Source organism: Podarcis tiliguerta (assembly GCF_965153285.1).
Source record: "Podarcis tiliguerta genome assembly, chromosome: 8".
Classification (NCBI taxonomy): domain Eukaryota; kingdom Metazoa; phylum Chordata; class Lepidosauria; order Squamata; family Lacertidae; genus Podarcis; species Podarcis tiliguerta.
The window spans coordinates 36,992,607-37,012,763 of record NC_139541.1 but is presented as its reverse complement, the minus strand read 5'-3'; the positions used below and the strand labels follow the sequence as shown (position 1 = coordinate 37,012,763).

At 42.2% G+C, this 20,157-nt stretch overlaps 1 long non-coding RNA gene across 3 annotated transcripts in view; it reads right to left on the bottom strand.

The window, feature by feature from the left end:
* Nucleotides 1–19,742, bottom strand: part of LOC310682797 — a 28,721-nt gene extending 8,979 nt beyond the window's left edge. For 2 of the 3 annotated variants that reach the window (XR_014514169.1, XR_014514170.1), the window contains exon 1: nt 19,586–19,742. This is a non-coding gene — a long non-coding RNA (uncharacterized lncRNA). Of the gene's footprint in view, nt 1–19,335 lie in introns of all 3 variants that reach the window. The other variant, XR_014514168.1, reaches the window with a different exon arrangement.
* Nucleotides 19,743–20,157: the final 415 nt, after the last annotated feature.

The window sequence follows — 20,157 nt, the reverse complement described above, 5'->3', positions numbered from 1 at the left end:
CAGCATGACCAATGACCAGGGATGATATGAGTATGGTCCAAGCTAATGAAGAGAGCAGTTCCTTTTTAGTACAGCTGGTGTATGGATAACACTTGGGCATCAAGCACCACTGCTTCTGGGTTACATTCAGTCATATTCCGCCAAGCTAAGCAGTTGGCTCCTTACCTCTCTCACCCTGACCTAGCCACTGTGATCCACACGACAGTCACCTCCAGACTGGATTACCTCTCTCGCTCTATGTGGGGCTGCCCTTGAGACTGACCCAGAAACTCCAGCGGGTGCAGAATGCCGCGGCGAGACTCCTTACGGGGTACTCGTTGCGAGATCACATTCACCCGGTGCTATACCAGCTGCACTGGCTCCCGGTGGAGTATAGGATCAGGTTTAAGGTGCTGGTTTTAACCTCCAAAGCCCTATATGGCCTAGGACCCTCGTACCTATGGGACCGCCTCTCCTGGTATGTCCCACAGAGGAACTTACGGTCTTCAAACAAAAACATCTTGAAGGTCCCAGGCCACAGAGAGGTTAGGCTGGCCTCAACCAGAGCCAGGGCTTTTTCGGCTGTGGCCCCAATCTGGTAGAAAGCTCTGTCACAAGAGACTAGGGCCCTGCGGGACTTGAAATCTTTCCGCAGGGCCTGCAAGACAGAGCTGTTCCACCAGGCCTTTGGCCAGGGCACAGCCTGACTCCCTCCTTTGGCAATCCTCACAGAACTTCTAGCCCAATGGTTGCCATTAATTTGATTGGAAGTAATTTTATAATGAAATGATTTTAGAATGTTTTATCATTTTACTGTTGTTAGCCGCTCTGAGCCCGGCTTCGGCTGGGGAGGGCGGGATATTATTATTATTATTATTATTATTATTATTATTATTATTAATCTTATCTTATTTCTCCACAATCAACCATGCAATGTTGGCGTATAGATTTGCAACAGAGATGAAGAACCTGTGGCCCTCCAGATATTGTTGGGACTCCAACTCCACATTGTTGACAGCCAGCATAGTCAATGGGAGGGGATGATGGGAGGTGAAGTCTACAACATCTGGAGGGTCACAGGTTCTCCACTCAAGTAAGACTTTTGGTCAATCTTCCCAGCACTTTCTTCTGGGGATTGAAACTGGGCCCTTTGGCAGGCAAAGCATATGCTCTAACATTGCACTTACATCCCTTCCTCAAGCGATGGTGCTGTCTCTGTGGTACCGACTGAGTCCCAGCTCAGAAGGTCATGCGCATGCACAGGGGTCTTCTCAGTGGCTTCCCAGCAAATGTGAAATGCATTTCTCTTGGAGATCCATTGCGTCCTGGGCATCTTTAGGGAAATGTAGAAGTCAAAACACGTGGGCTTATGGCAGGTGCCTGATGTTTCTTGCAAAAGCAATGGACCTTTCTGCAAAAACATACACTTCTGATTCAGCGGTGAAATGGTTAGAACTCTCTTGCTGCTTTTTCTGGTACTCAGCACTGAAATTGGGTGAAATGATGCAGCAAGAGCTCTCAATATTTTGCCAGCACACTGTTGCTGCCTGCTTTCACCACTGATACAGTTCAGAATATGAGAGAGAGAGAGAGAGAGAGAGAGAGAGAGAGAGAAGAGTAACATGATTTGAAATGAGCCAACTTTTCATACATGCTATTTTCTGGTTTGCAGAAATTTCAGCGTAGAATTCAACCTTCTCTGACATATAATTTTTGGATTTCCACAGTGCTGAACTCAGATGCTTTGGGGTTGCAGGGTGTGAACTGACCTTGTGCCAGGATTATCTTCAGATTGGTTCATAGATTTCTAACGATGGGTTATGCCGAGAGTTTGAATGTCACTGTTGACAGTAGCGCGCATATATATATATATATATATATATGAAATAATGAATGTTTTCTTGCAACTTGGCTGCCTTCCATTCCCTCCCAGTGATGAGAAGGCTCTATAAACACTGGATAGATTAGCACTGCTGTTCTAACCTCATATAGAGATCTGGGCCTTGGAGATGGTTTGGCCACTGGCAATCTGATGTGGTTCACAATGCCCTTTTTGGTGTGTTTTTTTTCTTTTTTTTAGGGAAGGACTGAACCACTGGAATTGCAGATCCGAGCTGACCCTGTTGTCTCCCACTGTGATTTACCCTTGAAATGTGCTGGGTAAAAAAGCTTGTCACCTATTCCTATCCTCCCCACTCTCTCCCTCCCCCTTGTGTGGGGGAGTTAACAAGTCAGAGATGGGTGTCAAAGCTATCTGGAGGAACCATTCCAAAAATCCAGCCAACTTTTTAATGGATGATGCCTTTGTGCTTGGCAGTTAGGCTGGGCAGCCTAACAAATGTGAGCTGGGGACTGCCAAGGAGGATTTCCTAGCAGACACTGTGTATTTGTGTGTGAGAGAGAAAGAGAGAGACCCACTAGCATTGAAACTTGCAAGTTTCTATTTCTTTAAAAGCGGGGAGTGGGGGAATCAAAAGACAGAACAATTCATTATTTAGATCTGGTTCTAAAAGGCTATTGATTTATGAATCAGAGGCAGCACCCCACCCCTTATCTCTTTGACCTCATCTCCTGATGCCTCCCCCCTCCAGGAAGTTTTACTCCTCCACTTCTGCCACTCTTAACTGCCTGATGATCTCACACGAGGGATGAGGGTGGTGGAATGTGTTTCAGTTTGCATTTAAAGGTGAGCCCACCTAAATTCGCAGGCTCTGAAATAATACACGAACTGAAAAACAGCCATCCTTTGGAAGTGGCACTTTTCTGAATTTTGCAACGCAGTTCTGCCACCAAGTGATGTGTCTAAAAATGCATATGCCAGGGTAAAGCATAAATAAAAAGGCATGTGTTGTTGAAAATGCCATGCAGTAATGCATTGGGTTGTATCCCGCATTAGTCCTACTTAGAGGAGACCTGTTGAAATTGATGGGCATGACATGGGTGCATTGAATTCAATGGGCCTCCGTTGAGCGGGATGCTACCTGTTATATTAGGGAAAGTTGGCTGGCAAAAAATGAGACTATTAGGGGAAATTACATAGGAAAACGTGTACATTAGGAGAAAGGTGTGCTCAAGTGCTGATGAATTTTCATGTGGACTTTTTATAAGTGTAAACTGATCTGGAAATGTGAAGATTAGCACTTAAGCTTGGAAAAATGACAAACTGAGAAAAATCAATACTGACAGATTTGTCTCTCTCCTAAACTAGTCTGCTGCTTCTCCCTAAGTGCCCCCTTAAGATTGGATTTTTCTCCCAGAACAAATTGTCACCTTTCTCTCTAACCTCTTCAAAGCCTGAAATCCACAGAAGATAAAGCTCCAAAAAAACTCCTCCGCCAGCCATACTCTGTGAATCAGAGTTTGGTTGCAGCCCATCAGTGTGAGGTTAGAGCTCTAGACAGCAGAAGCAGGTCCTTTATAGTGGTGGCTTCCAGGCTGAAGAATATATTCAATTACCTCCAGAAAATGCGGACCAATAGTGAACGACTTTTGGTCTAGCAGGTTGTGCTTTATGTATTTTAGTCAGGCAGTTTTTGTGAATTTGTAAATGACGCCTATTCTATTTCTATTATTTGATTTGACTTCTCGGTTTCAGTGTGTGTGCACGTGTTCTGAACTTTCTTTTTCTTCTTCTTTTAGCTTCTTGGAAAAGTGGCATTAAAATGCTTTAAATAAATAACAGCCAAAATCCACCAGTCACAACTCTGCCTGAGAATGGCAAACTGCACTGCCCACCATTTAAATTTAAATTTTATCTATTCTCTTAATATTTAGTTAGTTAAAATTTACCCAACCTTTCCACTTACATTTTCCATGGCAGCCTACTAAAACAGTCGTGAAAAACAGCAAATCAAAGCAAATTAAAAATGGCAGGAACAAATAGAATAGTATTACAGACAGTTAATACAGTACAAGAGAATTCAGCTAATGTTTACAAAGGCCTAGCTATAGGGGGGAGGAGGGGAGGATATTTGCCAAAAACATTGGTTTTAACAACCGCGGGCAGACTATGCAACCAATTCCTTTCCTTGGCTAATTCTGTGTTCTTTTCCCGTTCTCTCTAAATTTAGCAGGCAAGCTTCTTGGGGCAAAGACCTAAGTTTTTTTTATTGCTCATGAGAGGCAGAGTCATTTAAAGCACATTTACCAATCATCAGCAGGCAGGTGATGCCACCATTGGGGGCTGCCTGGTTGGTGTTGACCCATGACAGGGCCTTTTCAGTGGTGGTTGCCCACTGGCAGAATGCCCTCCCTAGTAAGGTGTGCCTGTGTCCATCATTATTCACTTTCAGGAAAAATCTGAAAGGATTCCTGTTTACCAAGGCATTTGGTAGGATACTGTCCCTAGATTAGATGAGCTGTTTTTTAAAAAACTTCTTTTTAGGTGTTTTGAACCATAAATGTTCTTTAGATACCTTTAACTGTTTCACAGTGTTTTCTTTTTGTTTTTAAATTGTGGGTCACTTTGCCGTCCAGCTCCTTTGTGAGTACGCATAGGATGTAAATGAAAATGAAAATCATCACCATCATCATAATTTAAAGCACATGGCTTCCCTCAAAGAATTGTGGGAACTGCAGTTTGTATGGGTGCTGGGAATTATAGCTCTGTGTGGAGAAAACTACATTTCTCAAGTTTTTTGGGGGGGAAGTCATGGGCTTTAAATGTGTGCCTAATGTGCTGTAAATGGACAGTGCGGCTCTGCACCTTTGTAAAGTCTAGTAACCTGCATGATGCTGATGCTAGCTGAATCTAATTCGGATCCATCATTTCGATTCGCTTATTTTAACTTGTAATGCACATAGTAACGCTGCCCATGATATACATGTCGACAAGAAAAGTTGTATATATAGTGAATCAGATTTGCTTTTTTTGATGGCAACTTTTGCAGATTTGGATCATTTATCTCAACAGGATCAAACCCCTCTTTGGGGTGAAGGCACAATTATCAGATTTTTTAAAAAAAAATGTGCAGAGAATTTAGGAAGCTCCAGGGATTCGATACCCACTGGCTAAAATCCTTTCATATGCTGGACCTACCACAGACTAATTCACATTCTTCACCGTCACCTTTCTTGCACCACAGAAAACCTGAAACTCCAGAACGGAGTATTTACTTTATCCCAAAATACATTCAAATCAAAACAACCCTCCAATATATAACGCCCCCCAAAGTCCCCAAGATCTTTAAATAGAAAGCTTCCTTGGTTAACAATTCTTTCCCGCACCGCTCCTTTGGATCATTTTACTTACCCTCAGTCCCTATAGGGCTCATTGTTTTCCCTTTAGGGTATGAATTTCTTCTATGCATGTGAACTGTTTCCAAATCTCTTTTAGAAGTCTGCATTCTAAAGTGCCACTGCTAATATATATTTGTTCATGTAGAAGGAGGAGAAGGAAAGAGTGGGGTGGTTGGAAGAAGGGCCATTTGCCTCTAGGATCCTCTCCAACTAAGAAAACAGATTGCAGTTAAAATGGGAGGCAATTACCTTTATGAGACACAGCAAATTGCTCCTTTGAACCCTTGAGAAAGTTCCCTGGTTCCTTCATTGTCTGTTTGATGCATCTGATGGTCAAACTCCTAGGGCCCCCAAGACAGCACCCAAGTATGAAAACAGGGGTTTATTATTCCTAATAAAATACCCACATGCACTGCATGACTGGGAAATGGTGATGGCACTTAAGAATCCTAGTCTGAGAGGCAGAAAGAGGTGGAAATCCAGTGTGTGGATGTTTGTTCAAATGCCATTTAAGCCTTCGTTCATTTGGGTGTTGTCGTTTTTTTAATTCCCAGTATGTTGCTCAATTTCAAAGAGATCTTTCCATTCTCGCAAGATCTGCTTTACCCCCCTCCATAATTGCTGTTCGCTATTTTTATCATCTGCCTTTTCCATCAGGACGCAAGCAATATAACCTTTTTTTATGGACACAATGTTAGCATGAGTTTGTCTCCTTCCATAAAACGGTTATTACAAGCAGATAATTTCCCAATGAAAACATACACTTTCTAAAGAAGGGGGGGGGGAGAGAAAGGCATTCTGACATGCTTTGTTTTGCCATGTTCAGTTTATGTTTATTATTTTAAAATGATCAAATGTTGTAATACAAATACACACCCAAGAGTTGCTTTGGTTTGATGTACCGAAAGCAAAACATTTCTAATTGTCTCCCAGGACATATTTTGAAAAGTAAAGCTTAAAATGAACATTGAATTTCTTAAGCATCGCAAGAATTAAGGTTGTGATGCTGCTTTTTATGACTTTTTTAAAAAGGCTATTTGGATAAAACATATGATCCAAGGGTGGGAATGAATTAGTATTTATTTTATTAACAGTGGCAAAGATGTCATTGGCCAGGACAAAGGAAAAGGAGCATCTTAATCTTCAATATGGCAATGGAAATCACTGACCAGTGGAAGCTAAACTGGGAAGCACTGGGAAGCACTGGCAGCACTATGGGTTCTGTGAGATTAAGGTATTGTTGCGTTCAGTTGAAAGAGAAGAAAAACGTAGAAAGACAGAGAAAATAAGTGCAGGTGTTTGTCTGAGATTGTTAGAGGAATTATAGGGCGTGTTATTTTGGTCTCACAAATATTACATAAATAAAACTGTTGCTTTATTTTGGAGTGTGTATGTCATAGATGGTGGTGGCTGCAATTTCATATGAGGTGTTTTCTCTTTTTTAAAGCATGCTAGTAATTCCTAAAGGATTTGGTTAAATTTGACAATCAGATTTTGTTGCTTTTGCTGACCTGGAAAGTGAAGAAAAAAGTAGTATTCCATAAGTTCATGATGCAAACCTGAACTCAGTTATTCTCGCATAAGTGCCATGGAACTCAGTGAGGCTTATGCCCTGCACAGTGGGAATTAGCAGGATTGCCCCCCGAAAATCTTAAAATAGACCAGCTTGTATTTTTAAACAGAAGGTGTAACTGTCAACAGCTTGATAGCTTTTGGGGGGTGCACGATTTTTAGCAGTTTAGTACAGATTCCCTGAATTACATTTGTGTGATTCAATTAACTACCAAAGCAAATTTCCATATATTTGTATGGTGCTGCTAGAATAGGATAATTGGGATGTCTGTTCCGTATGATGTTGGAAATGTACTTTTTTGTCTTTTGGGGACCCTATCAAAGACATTTCTTTTTCAACAAGCCTTTAAGCAGAAATTTTTATACCGGTCTGCCGTTGCACTGGGGAAGGAATTGTGGGTGTGTAGCTTTTAATTGTCTTTATATATGGAGTTGTTTTCAATTGTTTTGCAATACAGAATTCTTTTGCATAGGTTTTCTTGTTAGTGTTTTTATTGTTACATCATTTTGAGATCTTTCATAGGAAGCGGTTTTGTAAATGAAATCCAATAAATAAAATTGCCAAAGAATACACACTCAGATAAATGCATGGATTTCATGAGCTTCAGTATGCCCCCCCCCAAAAAAACCCTCTGTTTATTGTACCTATTCATCCCAGTGCTGATTATCTCTCTACATGCGCAGTGTGCTGTTACTTCATTGTCAGATTCTGATGCCCATATTCTGAACAGCCTTCTGAAGCAGGCTGATAGTTCCTTGTCCACTTCCCGTAAATTATTTTCTTTTATGCAGTCGTTCCATTGTGTTGTGTCTGTCATTTCTCCTTAATGTTCTGAGAAATGGCAAAACAAAATGAAACACTTAAAAACCAATTCATCCCAAGCAATCACATTTTTAATGTGAAACATTGTCAGTCATGATGGGATAATCTGAGTATTTGATCTCATATATTTCTCTGCCTCCCATTTTGCCCAGCTCATAGTTCGGTTTTTCTGCCTATCTTGGACAAACTTTTTTAAAAAATTAAAAAATATTCAGGAATGTTTGTCCTGCAAATGCACCACAACAGGTAAAATTACAACAAAATGACAACATTAACAAGGCAGGATAGAGAGGAATTCACTTGGTCTGCTTTTCACAGCTGACAAATCCAATCTAAAGCTCCTAAACTTGCTTGCAGATCATAAAGCAGTTCTCGGTCAAATTAAGCACTTCTTTGGATTTTTGCAACGCAATTCTTGTGTACAAACAGCACACACAAAGATACATGCTTTTTACATAATAAATGCATACAAAATATACTGAAAAACATTGAGAAAATGTTTATTTTTACATCAAAAAGTGCACATAAAATGCACACAAATTAAGCGCAGACTTTTCATGCATTCTCTCAAAATATCTGCATGGAACAGGACAAAATGGAAATGGGGCAGAAGTCAACTCTTATGTTCATCCCTACAGTGGAGGCTGGCATAACAGATAAATTATTTGATAAAAAAACATTGTAACTAGCAAGGCAAAAGCCTGCAGCAGCAGCAGCAGCATAGTTACAGTGGTACCTCGGGTTAAGAACTTAATTCATTCTGGAGGTCTGTTCTTAAGCTGAAACTGTTCTTAACCTGAGGTACCACTTTAGCTAACGGGGCCTCCCGCTGCCGCCATGCCACCACCGCGCGATTTCTGTTCTCAACCTGAGGTAAAGTTCTTAACCCAAGGTACTATTTCTGGGTTAGTGGAGTCTGTAACCTGAAGCGTCTGTAACCCGAGGTACCACTGTACTAACTAATGGAAGATGGTTAAGGAGGGGATCATCCAAACTTCATGGAGCAAGGTATTCCAAAGTTTAGGTGTGGCTTTAACTCCTGCCTAAGCCACCAGGTTTCCTCCATAGGTGGGATACAGAGAGGGAGCCATCCATCAGACACATTCTTGAGGGATAAGGCTATCAATGGCTTCTGCTGCAATGTGTTATGTGACTTCCAGTCACTGGGAATCAGAAGTGGCGCAAGTCCTGCTGCACTCACTGAGGTCTGGTTTGTGGACGTCCTAGAGGCATCTAGACAACAGGATCCTGGCTGAGATAGGCGTTTTAGTCTGGTTCAGTGTGGATCCTCTTCTTGAGATGGGACAGTTTTCTCAGCATCAGTGAAAGCAGAGATTTGCAAGACACTACATGACCTGATAGAGTTAGTGTTTCAGGAGTCCCCCCAAATCACACTCACCCACCCTTGATTACAGCCCTTGGATCCAATTTGCTTGCACTAGCAAACTGCCCTAAGACTATTCCAAAGTTCCAGGTATAAGGAAGGTCCATAGCTCATCCTTTGTATGCAGAAAGTCACCAGTTTGAACCCCAGCATGTTGAGGTAGGGCTGGGGAAAGATCTCTATCTAAAACCCCAGAGATTCGGAGCCAGTCAGTCTAGCTGGTACTGAAAGTTAGATGAACCGATACTTGATCAACCCAAGGCAGCCATTTATTTATAGTGCTCAATGGGGCTTAGTTCTGGGTAGACACACATAGAAATGGCACTGTGAGAATATTTATATTCCCCCCCTCTTCAACAGAACATTGCTCTAAGCAGCTGAGAAAGAAAAGGAAATTCATCAGCAGAATAGAAATTTGAAGAAACGGGATCTGAAATGCTCCCTGGAAAATCACACAAAAAAGAAATAAACAGCCCTAAATAATAATAATAAAGATGGCACTAATGGCAAGAACATAAGGAGAGCTTGGCTGGATCAGGCCATTGGCCCACCCAGTCCAACATCCTGCTCTCACAGTGGCCAACCAGACGCCTGTCTAAAACCCCAAGCATATCTCCATGAGGCATATTTTATGTCTACAATGCCTCTGATGTTATAGTTGCTTCTTCCTTAGCCAGTGAATTTTACACCCTCCGCTGGGCTATCCTGCACAGACTGAGCAATGGTGAATTAGAGCTGCATTTTGCCTGGAAACAGGCAGTCTGTCTGCATCTACGCGGTTGGTTAATTAGTGGCTTTGCCAGTCTGTTAGTTGCGCTGTTATGTTGGGTTATGGAAATTCTTCTTCAGCCAAGGAGAAACCCTTCTGGATGCAGGGCTTCAACCTCTACTTCCGCAACACTTTGAACCAAATAAAAAGAAGGAAAGAAAAATCTTTACCAAACAAGTCTCTGGTTTGCTATCCTGCTATTAATGGCTATGACTATTTTTTTAATTATTATAATCGTCTAATAGGCCCTTTCCAAACATTGCAGAGGGCTTTGCAACTGTCTGTTCTCTCTGTTTCCATTTTACAGAGCGAGATTGAGGATATGCAGGTTACACAACAAGTCAGTGGCAGAGAGCTGAGTGATTTGAACCCAGGTTTCCTAGGTGTAGGTCCAAATTCTGACCAGACATGTACAAAATACTGTGTGCTGGCTTTTTGCTGGCAAATGGGGTGGGGTGGGGGGAAATCCAGCAGTTCCCCCTCGTTTCTTGTTAAAATGCTTTCCCCTAGGCAGGTTATAAAGCTGAATTTGGAGAAAATGTATTAAAAAGCACAGACTGGGTTGATGACAACCCCACAACCTAGTTACTCGCATAATTTCTACCCTCTACATTTGTTGGCTGCAAAGCAGGCCTGAAAAGTGGGGAGAGTTGGAGAGATGAAGAATGCACATTACTAGGCTTGGCCAATCCCTTCGTTTTAAGGAGTTTAGCAATGATCCCTAAGAACACATTTGGTTCTAATCAGGCTACATTCACTGGAGTACATCCTGTTTGTCTTCACTTATTATTACTGACAAATTATCCTCCTCTCAAATCTCAGGGAGCGCTCACTTTATCCTCGCATTAAACCTGATTGGAAACAGTAGGTTTAATTGTGCTCAGCGTGAGGCCTTGTTATAAAAAGGCACTGGGGCCTATTGTTATTATTGCTATTGCTAAAAAAAAAAAATACTAGATGCATGAAGACAATGTATTTGGTATTTGTATGTCAAAATATACACCACAGACACAGATTTTAAAAACCACTGTATTATGGGTGCAATCCGGTGGCTAGAGAATACGGATGGGTGGGTATGTCCATTTCAGTTTCTCTTCATTTCTGATTCTTCCTATCTTAAATTTAGTTATCCAGATCAGTTTGATATTTATTTACTGGAGGAGGGGAGTCTTCATGAAAACCCACCAGCATTTTAGTTCAATTTTTTTTCCTCCTGACAATGCGCATTATTTTGCATGCAATTTCCCCTCATTTGAACACTGCTACATTTCTCTGAAATTTATACATTTATTGGCTCCCTCGGCCAATAAAGCGAGATGAGTGCCGCAACCCCAGAGTCGGTCACAACTGGACCTAATGGTCAGGGGTCCCTTTACCTTTTACATTTCCCTGATATAAATGTGTTTTGTATGTTATTTTCACTAACATATCCACACTTGACCAAGCAGATGTATTTCTGCACATTTAGGGGAGAACCACATTGCAACATTTGGAAAAGTGTGAATTTCAAAGTTACCGTATTTTTTCGTGTATAACATGCCCGCATGTATAATTTGGGGGGACTCCAAATTAAGAAACTGGGGGGAGATTGCCTAGAGTTGTTGAGCTCTTTTGGGGGGGTGTCCCTACCTGCCCAATTGCTGCAGCAACACACAATCAACACAAGCCCTTGCCGCAGTCACAAAAAACACGACCAATAGCTGCTGACAATCTCCAGCTCCAGGCAGCAAACAATCCCTCGCCCCCCCCCATGCACTCTCCATATATAAGATGGCCCCAAATTTTTACCTCCTTTTTTATGAAAAAAAAACTTGTCTTGTACACAGAAAAGTACAGTAATTTCGCGGCTACTTGGCACCTATTGTGGCTGTCCGGATTCTGTGGAATTGCTTTCCTGTTGAGAGATGGGTGGTGCCCCACTATCTCCACTTTCCAGAAATAGCTGGGGGCATTTTTGTTTCCATGGGTTTTCCCAGCTATATGAATACGTCTTTGCTGTGGGGGCCATTTCATTTGTTGTTTGTTTGTTTTCTAAAAAAAATCATTTGTTATTTCTGTACTGTTTTTAGTGTATCCTGTATATTGCCTTAAGATCATAGAATCATAGAATTAGAAGGGGCCATGCGGGTCATCTAGCCCAACCCCGTGGAATGCAAGAATCTTTTGCCCAACGGAGGGCACAAATCCACAACCCTGAGATTAAGAGTCTCATGCGCCACTAAATGATATATGTGTGTTAATTAATTAACAATGTCTCAGTTTGTCTATTGTTTTAGAAAGTGCAAATTAAATACTTTCCACTTGATAGGCAAACTAAATCAAATTTCTCTCTCATCCCTAGTGAAGAATAGCAATTATATTGTCTTCAACACCAAATAAGTATTGCACACACACGTGTGTGTATATATATTTGTGTGTGTGCACACATGAAGAAAAGCTAATAATGGAATGAACAGCCTAACTTTATCCCACTTCAGTTCCACTGGTGGTTATCCTAGGTCTGTTGCATCCTCTTCCATGCACTTTTCTTGAGAGAATGTATGAAAGGTCCATATTTCATTACGTATGCACCTTACACACATTTTGAATTACCTAAAAAATTATGTTTCAGTGCTTCTCTATGCATTTTCCCTTATTTATGAAATATGCATTTCATCTGCATCTTTTCCTGTAAATTGCATACTTTTGTGAGTGCTGTCTGTGCACTGGAATCCAGAGAAATGCATAATCCAACCAAGAGCACTGAATTTGTTAAATCTGCTGCGACAAGCAGAATGAAAGACTTCCTCCATCCCTAGAAAGGGCACCATTTTCTGAAACCAGCTTCATAGCACTGTGTGGTCCTGAAGCAGAATGATGCATGGCCGTTTTACGGGTCTCAATCTTGCTTTCAAAGGACTCAGCCAACACCACGTCTGCCTCAGGCAGGGCCTACCCCATCCTCCCAGATTGCAAGCCGCCCTTGCCGGGCCATTGCCAAGACTCTCCCTTGGAAATGAAATACACATCTCCAGGGTTTTCAGTGAAAACCTTGCAACAACAATGCTATGAAAGAAACCTGCAAAAGGTTAGCAATAAGTATGAGCTGGAGACTTTGAAAAATGTTGCAGCAGCCCAGGCGCAACCACAAAATACCTGTTAAAATTTCAGAAATCTCTCTTTTTACAGCTAGCTGCAATTGCCTGGCGAGCAACATGCAGACTCTGGTAAAGAAGAAAGAGTCAAAGGCCAGCATTCTAGCTCTTTGGAATGTAATGGCCAAGTTCTCCAAAGATGCCAAGAGATGTTAGTACTCAAAGCATTTCAAACATTTTAGTTAAAGTGTGTTTTTTAAAAAATATATCAAAAAACCCAGCCCTTCAGTTTGGTAATGAAAAAAAGGCAGTCCCAGTCCTCAGCTTTACAGTCTAAAATACATGGCAGAAAAAGGGAAAGTGATGAGGATGGTGGACAAAGCACACGGACAAGTATCAGTTCTTCAAACATTTTTATAATCACCATCTGGAGACAGATGAAGCCGCCTGATGTGAATGGCTGCTGATAGGAAAAGAGCAAATGGCAGCTGGTCTCTCAAGCAGAGGTATTGGAATAGCCCTACTTCCACTCTTTCCTTCTGTTGCAGCCTGAGGGTATGCAACTCCAAGATCTCTTGGATAAAACAGATTGTTATTATTAGGTCTCAAACTTGAAGCCACTGGACCTTTCCTTTACTACCCTTTGTGCCAAACTGTTTATGGTTGCAGAGGGAAAGGTTCCTTGAGCTATGACGTCTTTGCAGGTTCCTGTGTAACCTCACCTACTATGACCTGGTCAGGTAGGACTGCAATGGGCTGGTCAATGCCTTGACCAAGCCTGCCTGTTTAAGGTTTAAAAAACAACTTTATCCAGATCTACTTCTTGCAGAAGCAGAAGCAAGATATCAAGACTCAAGTTGACAGATTGGGAATCTTGGTCTTGATTTGCCGGGAGTTGAAAGTTTCCACAAATGGAGGTCAGTCGGACTAGGTCCATTTAGGGATGCTGCAAGTTCTCCATCTGTAATCCAGAAGTTATTTATTCCCCATTCTCCTGACACCAGCATTATGGATGTGGAAAGTTCTCCTTAGTAAACAAATGAAGCTGCCTCAATACCCATCTGCACCATACGTTTAAAGCAGATGGTCAATATGACGGTCAACAGTCATGGCTTCCTCCAAAGAATCCTGGGAAATGTAGTTTGTCAATGGTTCTGAGGGTTGTTAGAAGACCCCCTGCCGAATGACAATGAAAAAAATGGGCCATTTCAGTGGCTCCCCCTGTTTGTGGAATGTACTACCCTGAAAGGCTCACCTGGTGCTGATATTGACGTGTTTTTGGTTTCTAAGAAGAGCACACAGGAGACCAGCATTCAGCTCTCTGCTCATCCAGATACAGCTCACTCAGTGACTGTGTGCGCTTTACGGTCTCTCAGTCAAACCCGCCTCACAGGGGTGTTGTGAGGATAAAAACTGGGGAATGTATGCTACCCTGAGCTCCTTGGAGGAAAAGTGGAATATAAATGTAATAACAAAATAAAAATAGAATAAACCCAGACATGTGCTAACAGTGTTGTGACTCTTGTGTTCATATTAGCTGGCAACCATGCCTTCATAGTGCGGGAAGAGATTTTTAAAAAAATAATAATTATTAGTGGTCGGTCCTTTTTAGTGTGTCGATATTGCTTTTAAATGTTGTGTTTGTATGAATTGTATTTGTGTGGCTTTCCTTCCTTTGATATATATATATATTTCTTTAGAGGAAAGCAGCAAATAAATTGAATAAACCATAATAAATATCAAAGCCTGACCAACTGGCCCTTCCCCATCATTCATTCTCCGATGCCATGTTGAAAACAGGTCCCAAGTGAACTACTCTTGTGCTATATTTTGTCCTGATTTGGCTTGGGTACAGCACTTCTACGTTTTCAAGTGGTCACAGCCAATGGAATCCAAGGGCCATGATTCAATGGAGAGGCGGATACAGTTGACCACTTCCTCCAACTGGTCAGCCACAAATTCCTGACGTCGTCGTGATTCAAAACAGAGAGCAGGTTTTTTTGGAAAGACCCCTATGGTGACATTTGGCATCACAGAGGAAGCTTTTCAAACAAGACCCAAAATAGGGCTTATAATTAACATTTGAGCCCCCCTCCTAGCTTTTTAATTATAGAGGTTGACATAAAAAGCTGGTTGTGCCCAGTGACCCAGCTAGGCAATATTACAAGAAAAATGTTCCTAACCCACATCACGCCACAGTAAACATATTTCACCTCAGCGAAACAAAACAAAAACAGGAGGCCCATCAATCAATTGGAGGTCCAAATAATAACTCAACACTCCTTCTCAAAACATCTGCGGGCGACAAAATAGGCCAGGAAAGGTTTTCATGACGTCACTTGCTGGGCTTTGGGGCATTTTTTTTGCACCAAAATTGTTCCATCTTCCAAAAGGCGTTGTCACATTATAGAGTCAGAACTACATGGATTACAGACTTCAAAGAGCCAGTGTAAAACCACTGATGAATATAGTGATGAACACCATCATATACAATATATAATCATAATAGCATATAATAATATCCTTTCCCAATTTGGAGCCTTTCCACACATTGCAGCTAATTCATAGAGCAGTTGTCACAAATGGGGGCACTTTCAAAGGACTTCTTTGAAGAGAGATGATCCATAGGAAAATCATAGCGTACAGACCAGACCCACGGGCATCTCCAGAGGATGCCCTTAAACAGGAAACAAAAGTACTAGAATTGTGCATGCAGGCCTCACTCACATCTGCTTGACATCTCCTCCAAACTATCATAGTTCCCATAGTACCCCCTAATGCTAGTTCCCATAAGTAAAGGTAAAGTTAAAGGGACCCCTGACCATTAGGTCCAGTCGTGACTGACTCTGGGGTTGCGGCACTCATCTTGCTTTATTGGCCGAGGGAGCCAGCGTACAGCTTCTGGGTCATGTGGCCAGCATGACTAACCTGCTTCTGGCAAACCAGAGCAACGCACGGAAATGCTGTTTACCTTCCCGCTGGAGCAGTACCTATTTATCTACTTGCACTTTGACATGCTTTCAAACTGCTAGGTTGGCAGGAGCAGGGACCGAGCAACGGGAGCGCACCCTGTCATGGGGATTCGAACCACTGACCTTCTGACCGGCAAGTCCTAGACTCTGTGGTTTAACCCACAGCGCCACCCGCATCCCTTTTGCTAGTTCCCATAGTACCCCCTTATGTCTATAGCAAGCACCTGATCCACTTGGAATGAGGAGTCTATACAGCCATAGGAGTGGGTGTAATTGCGACCTTAGGATGTGATACATTTTCTGCTCCATTACAGGAGACCCTGGGTTCCTGACCACCGTCTTTAAAGCCAACAATGGGTTCTGGGTGTGCAAAATCTATTCTTCCATCCGTTCTTTTCTAGCTGAAAGTAATGGCTCCAGGTGAGCTAATATTAGAGATGAGAGAATATGGAGATTTCTATTTCTTCCCATTTCGTATTTTCCCCACTTTTAATTTGAATTCTCCAGATTTCTGCAACAATCTTGGTTGTTGTTGTTGTTTTAAAAAAGTCCTCATGAAAATTCACCAGCATTTTAGTGAGGATTTTGCCTAATATATACAGTTTTGCAAAGCAGTTTTCCTGAACATAATGCATTTAAATTGGTTATTTCCACCAATACATGCAATAAGAGGCATGCTTCACACTAGTTCTATGCATTTTTGTACTCATTACTTGACTGGAGAACTGCATTGCAAAATTCAGAGAAGTGCAAATTTCACAAGAATGACTGTTTTGGCTTGCATCAGAAAAAAATCCATGAAGATGATAGATAGATAGATAGATAGATAGAGTGGAAGCCAGTGTGGAAATGTGAAGAATGAAACTTAAGATTAAAGAAATGAGAACAGAGAAAATAAAATTGACATGTTCACCCATCCCTACTGGGGACCATAAGAAGGAGGGTCATTTTTTAAAAATCACTCACATAAGTGATCTCAATCAGTGATTTCAGTTAATAATTAAACATTCAAGATCCAGAGGCCTAATTTTTTAATTCCTGTCCTTATTGAATTGAGGGTGGTTGTCTAAAGCCAAATGATAACCCGTAAAAGGGCATCCAAATGGAATCTGAACCTGCTTCCAAAGCCAGCTCACCACAGAGGCAATTGCCAAGCCAAAAAATTCAAGAGGGGTAGCCCATCTTCCGTTTCTTGCGGTTAAAACAACAAAGAGTCTTCTTGCTGGGAATCACAAGTGGGGAAAGTACTGTTGCGCTCAGGTCCTGCTTGTGTGCAGGGGTGTCAACTTGAATAAAATATGGGGGGCAGGTAAGCCTTGACCCACATAATTGATCAAAAGACACGGCACACACATGCCGTATGAATGGCAATGGTCATCATCTTGGGGGCAGCCCCCTCAAATATTTTAATGGGGGGGCTAAGGGACCTTGGCCCCTAGGAGTTGGCTCCTGTGCTTGTTGGAATCCCATAGGCATCTGGTTGGTCACTGTGAGAACAGGACCCTGGACTAGATGAGCCTTTGATCTGATGCAGCAGGCTTGCATTCTTGTACCATATAACACCGGTCTTGAAAGACCTACATTGGCTCCCAGTACATTTCCGAGCACAATTCAAAGTGTTGGTGCTGACCTTTAAAGCCCTAAACGGCCTCGGTCCAGTATATCTGAAGGAACGTCTCAACCCCCATCATTCTGCCTGGACACTGAGGTCCAGCTCCGAGGGCCTTCTGGCAGTTCCCTCACTGCGAGAGGCCAAGTTACAGGGAACCAGGCAGAAGGCCTTCTTGGTAGTGGCGCCCGCCCTGTGGAACGCCCTCCCATCAGATGTCAAAGCAATAAACAACTACCTGACATTCAGAAGACATCTGAAGGCAGCCCTGTTCAGGGAAGTTTTTAATATGTGACATTTTAGTGTATTTTTCATCTTTGTTGGAAGCTGCCCAGAGTGGTTGGGGAAACCCAGCCAGATGGGCGGGGTACAAATAATAAATTATTATTATTATTATTATTATTATTATTATTATTATTATTATTATTATTATTATTATTATTATCTTGTGATACCTTAAAGACGGACAAAAATATTTTCTTCAAACAAAAGCATTCATGGACTCAATGCCACTTTGCCAGCTGAAGGGAAATCTTCATTGGATATTTTAAAATGTCCAAAACAGAGTAATATTTGGACACTTCCCCGATGATCATGACTTGTGTCCCCTTTGGCCCAAATCTGCAGCCTAACTTGAAAGTGAGACCCTTGTTGCTAAAGGTTTGTTTAGTAATAAGCTGGGTACAAAGACAGACATCCAAACTCTCTCTCTCTCTCTGCTTTCTATCTCCAGAATCCGTATTAATTCAGAGATATACTGCTCCCTTGTGACTCATGATTCAAGACTGTGGCAAACAGGCTTTGGGGTCTTGGTTTTTTATTTTTCTTTCTTTTTCTGTAGAATTTGCAAGATGGGAAAACCACAAAGGATGGAAACTGCCCCATGAGACAGTACAAAGAAAAGAACCATTCTGATGGAAACACTGTATGGTTCATCTTCTAAAAGGGAAAGAATTATCTCCTTGACCATTGGCCACATCTAACCTCTGGTCCCCTGCTAATATGCATATATCTACATCTGCACCACAGTTTGACAATTTCCTTGGAACGTCATGCCCTCAAAGGGATGGCATTGAAGTAGCCAGCAACCAGCAGGATGGCGTTCAACTGGCTGTGGCCGGCAGCCATTTATAGTTTCTTTTAGAGAGCTGCAACCACAGTCAGTATATGAACCTGCCTTGTGGCGCTGAGTCAGACAACTGGCCCACCTAATTCAGTGTTGTTCGCACTGGCTGGCAGTAGCTCTCCAGGGCTTCAGGCAGGGCTCTTTTAAAGTCCTACCTAGCGATACCAGGGACTGAACCTTCTGCATACAACACATAAGAAGAGTCCTGCTGGATCAGGCCCATCCAATGCATCACCCTGTTTTCCCACAGTGGCCAGTCAGATGCCTCTGGGGAAGTTCAAAAGCAGAACTCAGATGGAAATATTGATATTAATGAACCTTAGCTACTGGTGCCTATTAACTTCAGCAAGTTAAATAGCACTAGAATTGGATATCACCTAACAACAACAACCACTACCTATACTGGTGCCTGATATAGTATTGTGTGTAGCTAAAACTGAACATGAAGCTCATCCATTTGTTTTTAAAAATAAATATACTGGGCATTATTTTCTGCGTCTCCGAAATCCATCGGAACATCTTCCCTGTTCTTTCTTTTATGAGGCTGGAGAGGTGGCCATGAGTTCCCCTCCTATCTCATTCACCCTTTCATGAAGCCTTAATCCACAGCAATCTTGGACTCAGCTGGGTGGGTCTTGGCCTTGGCCCTCGCAGTGACAGATCATTGTGTGCGAGCTCTGTGAAGCTCTGGATGGGAATAGCCAAGGCTCCAGCTGAAACCCATAAATCTCCCCTTGAAACCACTGGGAGCTGGAACATAACCTATCTTGGCGTGTTACATGAGCTTACCTCCTCCCCTAGTGAAAGCAGCCGGCATAGAATTTCCTCCCATTCTCAACATCGCCTTGTCTTGTTTTTCAGATGGCCTGCGGTGCGATGCCCTCTCACAAACCTTCCATTTTGTCATCTGTCCCGCTTGCAGCTATTAAGTCAGAGCCGCATTCCAAAGCCATGATTCAGAACCATATTCCTTTAAATTTCTACAAAGTGGAGGTCTGATATCTTCATTGTGCCTGTGCGTGCACTTCTGAACTTTTACCTTTTCGACAGCTGTAGCATTACGCAGCTCCCTTTCATCCTCCTCGAGGTTGGTCAGATATGGGTGGATTAAGAGTCTCCAAAAGGAACGAGGAGAAGAGCTTAAAATGTTCCGTGTTGCGTTCCTCACGCTGCTGCTTCTGAATTACGTCACCAAGACCTCCCAGTTTACTTATATGAGGACGCTTCCTTGTACTGACTCAGACCATTTGTCCACCCGGCTTAGTAGATTTCTCCACTGCAAAAGAAGTCTCTTCTTTTGAAGTGGGTATGGTTTGCAGTTCAAAAAGGGCTCAGCTAAACAAGGCACAAAGCACTTTCCAGTATATCTTTAATAACCTACCTCAAGGTCAGTGAAGGTCACCTATGCATGGCCCTGGAACCTGAACGGTTGCTCTCTTGAGAATCCTGATTTCTCTCAGAGGACTGCACCATGGAGTGTGAACTGCAGGACAATGACCGTATCCTGAAGAGGCTGACAAATAGGGTTGCCAACTAATCAGCAGCAGAAAAAGAAAAAGAAAACCCACAGGCATTGGTCTCTTGCTTTTAATAACAGCTTGAGCTGCAGGA